Here is a 6,791-nt window from a genome sequence, read left to right as displayed (position 1 = left end):
AAACATGAAGAGGTCAATGGGGGGAAAAGGGAGACATATGTAACACTTTAAACAATAAAGAAATAAAATAAATAAAGAATAGGTGCCAAATATATTCAGGTCATTATGAAATATCTATACTAATAAAAGCCTAGGTGGTCTTTGCACATGACATCGTGACAAGATGGCCACCACAAGATGGCTGCCCCAAGATGGCCATGTGCACAGTGGAGGCAGGGCGCAGCGGAGGAATGGGTTGTGGCAGGGGAGGGCAGTTGGGGGCAATTGAGCCAGAAGGGGAGATCAGTTGGGGGCGATTGGGCTGGCAGGGGAGGGCAGTTGGGGGCGATCAGGCCAAACAGGGGAGGGCATTTGGGGGCAATCAGGCTGGCAGGGAAGCGGTTAGGAGGGCAGTCAGGCTGGCAGGCAGAAGTGGTTAGGGGAAATCAGGCAGGCGAGCAGTTAGGAGCCAACGATCCCGGATTGTGAGAGGGATGTCTGACTGCCTTTAGGGATCGGGCCTAAACCAACAGTCAGACATCCCCCTAGGGGTCCCAGATTGGAGAGGGTGCAGGCCAATCTGAGGGACACTCCCCATGCATGAATTTCGTGCACTGGGCCACTAGTATAAAGATAAGTAAGCATGGTTTCTGCCTTCACTGTCTTTAAGAAAAATAACTTATTTGTCATAAAAACCATAGTCCAAATATGCTAAATGCCATAAATAGGGTATAAACAAATTGCTAAAATGATTTAGAGTTCTAGATTGCTGTCAGCTATTTAAATTTATGATAGATAATTCATTAACAAAAATTAAATCTTTGTTGACTGAATGAGTAGGTGAATGCATGGTTTCATGTGGAGGATATGGCAGGTACTTGAGCTGAACCTTGATCAATATATAGTATTCAGATGGAAAGATATTGTGTAGTACTTTCCAAAGAAAGGGATAATTTGCATATTTACCTTTTGTTATATAGGATTACAAGGACAATATGAAAATGGCTAGTCCCTGCTATGGCAGGCTTGACTCCCATAATATCCCTAAAATTGGCCACTCCAGCATGCCTTTTTTTCCACACATGATATCTTTCTCCATTCGCTTCTTCATGCAAAGTCAAATAATAAGTTTCCATCTTCATGCAAAGTTAAATATAGTCTGGGCTTAACATCCCATGAAGTTAGATGCTCCACATAAAATCACCATTGGACTTATTGGGTAGCAGCAAGAGAGTGTTGATATTATGATGAGTGATGGGATTTTGGTGCCAACATTCAAAACATACAAGGCAATGCGTCTTGTAAATCATGTCTTTACTCAAGATAATTTAAAAGAAATCATATAGTTCAAATATTGAAATTGCATAATACACTTCTATAGGAAACTGAAATGGAGAATTATCAAACACTTCATAGGAACATAGTTGTGGCATATCTGGTGATTGGTACATGTTTACACAATAAGAAAAAAAATTGTATCATGGTATTGATCTTGTTTACCCAGCTACTGGTATATACATACACCTCCTCAAGAATGAGGTAAAAGCACAGAATGAGTGACAAGGACTAAAACCTTAGTGCAGAGATCATCCATGGTATAGTCCCTATTTATCACTCAAAAAGATGCTAATTGTATATTAGTTATTTTCCTCTTGTAACTAACATAAGTGCAAAAGGAAAATTAAAAATGTACAAAAACAGAACCTACAAAAAGAGAAGGGTGGATAATGATTTCAGAATCTTGTAGCTTTTTATCTATTGGCACAATGTGTTGTTATAAAGTCTAGCCTACAGAAATTATGAAAATACTCAGACGTTATATCTAAACTCTTGATATTGATTAAAGGCTCAAGGAAACCCATTGGTTCTTTTTATCTTTGAAAGTGATTATTTTACAAAATCAAATGACATGCTTGAGAACCAAATAGTAAGATATCATTGCTGTCAGCACCTGGCAATTTAAGCACCTGTAAACAGCATTTGTTGAGCACTGTTCCTGAATTTGCTATGCCCCCTGCTCCTGGTTAATCAGGCAAATGTGGACTTATACATGTGAAGGTGCTATGTAAAAGCTGGTATCTCAGAAAAGCTTTCATCTAGCCAATATGAAATAAAGAAAATTTGGTGTTCAGAAATAAAATTGTATAGTATTGTCAGACAACTTTAAAGGTGAAATAATTGTTCCTATAGAGATGATTCACTTGTAAGAGACAATACCATTCCATCCACAATCAAATTTTTCAAAGATCATATTTGAGTAGCTTTATCACCACTAATATTTCCATTCTTCATGAGAATAAACATTCCCACAGAACAAGAGCTTATTGCTAATAAATTTGATCATCTTGCAGAATATCTAGGATCAAACAGCGCCATATATCTGTCAGTAGAAGTACTGATTTCATCTGTATGATATGGAACACATTTAAAAATCATAAAATGAAAAAGCAAAAGATCATGATTCAAGAAAATGAAAATAGTCTGAAATTTTTTGAAAATGATGGTAGTTGTACAGCTTGCCTCACTGGAGAATACCCTGTAGAGTTGGAATAGTAGCCTTATGATTTTTTATTAAATACATACAGTTGGTTAAAAAGTAACAGCCTTATTAAAGTGTGACTGTTAATTCAGATGGTACAATGTAAAAATCAGCCCATATGCATGTATTTTACTTTTGTATAGAATCTGGAAAGATACGATTGATGATGCAATCATCCTTAATATGCCCAAGCAACTACGACAACTTTTTGCATATATATTCATGTTTGGATGTCTTTCTGATGCAGACAAATTATCAGTGAGAATAAATCTCATTTTATTAAAGATTTTTTGTTGGAAATTACACCGAAGAGAAGGTGCCTGTGTGAACTGTGAAATGCATGCCCTTAACGAAATTCAAGAAGTATTCACATTGCATGGAATGAAATGTTCACATTTCAAACTTCTGGACTATCCTTTATTAATGAATACAAATACATGTGATGAATCAAACGAGTGACAACAGGCAGAGGTTTTGATAAATTCTCTGAGTGATGAACAGTTGGCAGCCTTTCAGACTATAACTTCAGCCATAGAAGATCAAACTGTACACCCCAAATGCTTTTTCTTCGATGGTCCATGTGGTAGTGGAAAAACATATCTTTATAAAATTTTAATACATCATATTAGAGGTCGTGGTGTTACTGTTTTACCCACAGCATCTATAGGAATTGCTGCAAATTTACTTCTCAGTGGAAGAACCTTTCATTCCCAATATAAATTACCAATTCCATTAAATGAAACTTCAATTTCTAGACTCAATATAAAGAGTGAAGTTGCTAAAACTATTAAAAAAGCCAAACTTCTCATTATTGATGACTGCACCATGGCATCCAGTCATGCTATAAATGCTATAAACATTACTAAGAGAAATTATGGATTTGAATGTTGCATTTGGTGGAAAAATTCTCCTTCTCGGAGGGGATTTTCAACACTGTCTCAGTATTGTGCCTCATGCTATGCGATCAGCCATAGTACAAACGAGTTTAAAGTACTGTAATGTTTGGGGATGTTTCAGAAAGTTGTCTCTTAAATATGAGATCAGAGGATTCTGCTTATAGTGAATGGTAAGTAAAACTTGGAGATGGCAAACTTGATAGCAGTTTTCATTTAGGAATAGATAGTATTGAAATTTCCTATGAAATAATTTGTAACGGATCTATTATTGAAGCTACCTTTGGAAATAGTATATCTATAGATAATATTAAAAATATATCTAAATGTGCAATTCTTTGTCCAAAAAATGCACAAGTTCAAAAATTAAATGAAGAAATTTTGCATATACTTGATGGAGATTTTCACACATATTTGAGTGACGATTTCATTGATTCAACAGATGATGCTGAGAAGGAAAATTTTCCCATCGAATTTCTTAATAGTATTACCCCTTCGGGAATGCCGTGTCATAAATTAAAATTGAAAGTGGGTGCAATCATCATGCTATTGAGAAATCTTAATAGTAAATGGGGTCTTTGTAATGGTACTAGATTTATTATCAAAAGATTTCAACCTAACATTATTGAAGCTGAAGTATTAACAGGATCTGCAGAGAAAGAGGTTGTTCTGATTCCAAGAATTTATTTGTTCCCATCTGACACTGGCCTCCTATTTAAATTGATTAGAAGACTGTTTCCTGTGATGCCAGCATTTGTGATGACTATTAATAAATTACAAGGACAAACTCTAGACAGAGTAGGAATATTCCTATCTGAACCCATTTTCGGACATGGTCAGTTAAATGTTGCTTTCTCTCAAATTCAAAGAGCGTGTGACGTTAAAGTTGTAAATACTTCATCACAAAGGAAATTAGTCAAGCACTCTGAAAGTGTTTTTACTCTTAATGTGGTATACAGGGAGATATTAGAATAAGTTGAATCAATTTATCAGTCATTGTTTGTATTAATGTTGTTTTTATATCATGTCTTTGTTGTTATTATTTATTAATAAATTTATATATTATTTTCATGCACATTTTACTAATTTTCTTTCATCACTGACACTTCTATTATAGAGAAAGGGAAAATAGCAATATTAAAATATTTCTTCTAATTAATTCCCTTTCAATGTGCACAAATTCATGCACTGGGCCACTAGTAGTTAATAATACTGTATTGGAATGCAATATGGAGGCCAACAGGACAGCAGTGAGGGAGAGAGTGTGACTGAGTGAGGGACGTGAAGGGGGAGTGAACACCAAGACCCCAACATCCCCGGCTGTGGGCTCCTAAAAAGTTTGTCTAGGGGGAGACAAAATGGCAGCCAAATAAGCAGACATGTCCTGTGCCTTCTCATGGAGCAGATAGAAGAAACAACTAAATCGAATAACATCCACCCAGAATTGGTGAATTAAACACAGCTGGTGAGACAATCTGTTGCCAGAAAGGACAGAAGACACCTGGAGAATGGTAGGATCTGGGATTCGGGCTGGAGAGGGAGAGATGTGTGACTACTGGGACTAGAGGGTCAGAAGGAAACTGTGCTGCGCCAAGTCCATGTCTGTGGGGACACGTGTAACACTTGACTGTGGAACGGGATACATATGGCTGCTTATAGCAAGGGACTCTAGATCTAAGGCCACAGTCGTGGGAGGCTGCACCCAGAAAGGCAGCCTGAAGCTCAACACTGGCCATGAAGTGCTGGTGGGGGAGAGAATCGTGCAGTGGCGTGGTTACTCTGTCTTTATATTTTCTTTGTTTTTGCTCGCTATACCCAATACATAGGATACTTCAATTACAAACACTTAACAAGACTGCGGTGCAGGTTCACGTGGTTTGGTGGAGGCTGGGGAACAAAGCAGGGAGAGGCGACCAGGAATAGAGCTCTGGGACAGCCCAGTCCCTCCCACCTTAAAGAGCCATTTTTCTCCAGAAGACCTAGCCCCTCCTAGCAGCCCCAGAAACTAATACAGCAACACTGCCACCTAGAGCCCACATCAGAAATAGACACTTGTGTAAATATGACTGAAAGCAGGCAGACAAAGCTGGCAGATTGGTCCCGCATGCCTAAACCCAAGCCTGTGGAGACAGACACAGAGGAGGGGTAGATTGCTGGGCACTTCAACATGGTCCCGACTACCTAAAAGGAAACTAAGAAGTGCCTGACAGAACAGGATAGAGGGGTCTTAATCCAGCCCCCATGGGACATTAAAACTCAGCTGAAGCAAACGACACTTCATTACTATACTTTTTTAGTTGTTACCTTTTACTTAAGAAAGGGAAATTTTTTGTGTTTTCTTTTATTTTTCTTTATTATTATTATTATTAACCTTTTATATTTTTAATTATTGTTCTACATTCTATTTTTATTTTTTATCATTATTTTACTTTATCTCACTTTTTCCTTTTTACCAACCTTTTCTTCCACACTTCTCCCTTTTTCATCCTTTTTCTCTTCTGTTCATGCTTTAGTTTTTCTCTCTCCTTTCTTTTTACTCCTTCTTAAAAATTGATCATTTTTATCTGCTTTATTGATGCATTACTATTATAGTAGTCTGTGTTAGCTTACTCATATATCTAATTTCCACTCCCCTGCTCCAAGTCCATGTACCCTTCTCTCTTCTCTTTCTTCACAATCCAATTTATTTTATTTTATGCTTTTGCTTTTCATCTCCTCAATTTCTCTTTTCATCTCCTAATTGCTTAATTAGTTTCACTCACCAAACTCAAGCCCATTTGCTCTCTACCTTATTCTCCTTTTCCAAAAATAGATGAATATATAGATAGATAGAGGAAAGAAAGGAAATTTATTTTATTTTTTATTTATTGACTATTTTGTGTTTTCCTTTTCTTCTTATCCACTCATTCTCATTCTATCTCCTCTATATGTAACTGTAGCATTCTTCCATTCATTCAATTCCTTTAACTTACTTTATGGAAATAAGCTCTGCCTCTTCAGATTCAGTTCCCCCCTTTTTCTCTGGGTGTTTAGTGTTTGCATTTTTTTTGTTTATTTGATTGTTTTGTGGAGTTTTCTCCCCATGTACATATATTTTTCCCGTCTTTTCTCTCTTTTTTCTTTTCTCTCTTACCTTTTTTCCTTTTCTCAATATCATTTTTATGCTCTGTTCTCTCCACTAATTCTCTTTTCTCTTGTGGTCACCTTTATTGGGGTTATCAGTGTCATGAATACATTCATTCTTTGTTTCCCCTATGTTGCATCTTGTTGAGTTGTAGTTTGTGCCTTTCGGTCAATGTGGTAGAGAGTGAACCACATAACAGACACTCTAAGAGGAGCAAAAATGGGAAGACAAAGAAATAGCCCTGATACAAAAGAAG

The 6,791-nt window shown here is 36.9% G+C and overlaps 1 pseudogene; it reads left to right on the top strand.

Moving 5' to 3' along the window:
- The first annotated feature begins 846 nt into the window (after positions 1-846).
- LOC132223576 (amidophosphoribosyltransferase-like) lies at positions 847-2,532 on the top strand (annotated as a pseudogene).
- Positions 2,533-6,791: the final 4,259 nt, after the last annotated feature.

The sequence above is a fragment of the Myotis daubentonii genome, chromosome X (genome assembly GCF_963259705.1).
Source record: "Myotis daubentonii chromosome X, mMyoDau2.1, whole genome shotgun sequence".
NCBI classification, from domain to species: Eukaryota; Metazoa; Chordata; class Mammalia; order Chiroptera; family Vespertilionidae; genus Myotis; species Myotis daubentonii.
The sequence above is the reverse complement of the archived record's forward strand: the minus strand, read 5'-3'. Positions and strand labels throughout refer to the sequence as shown.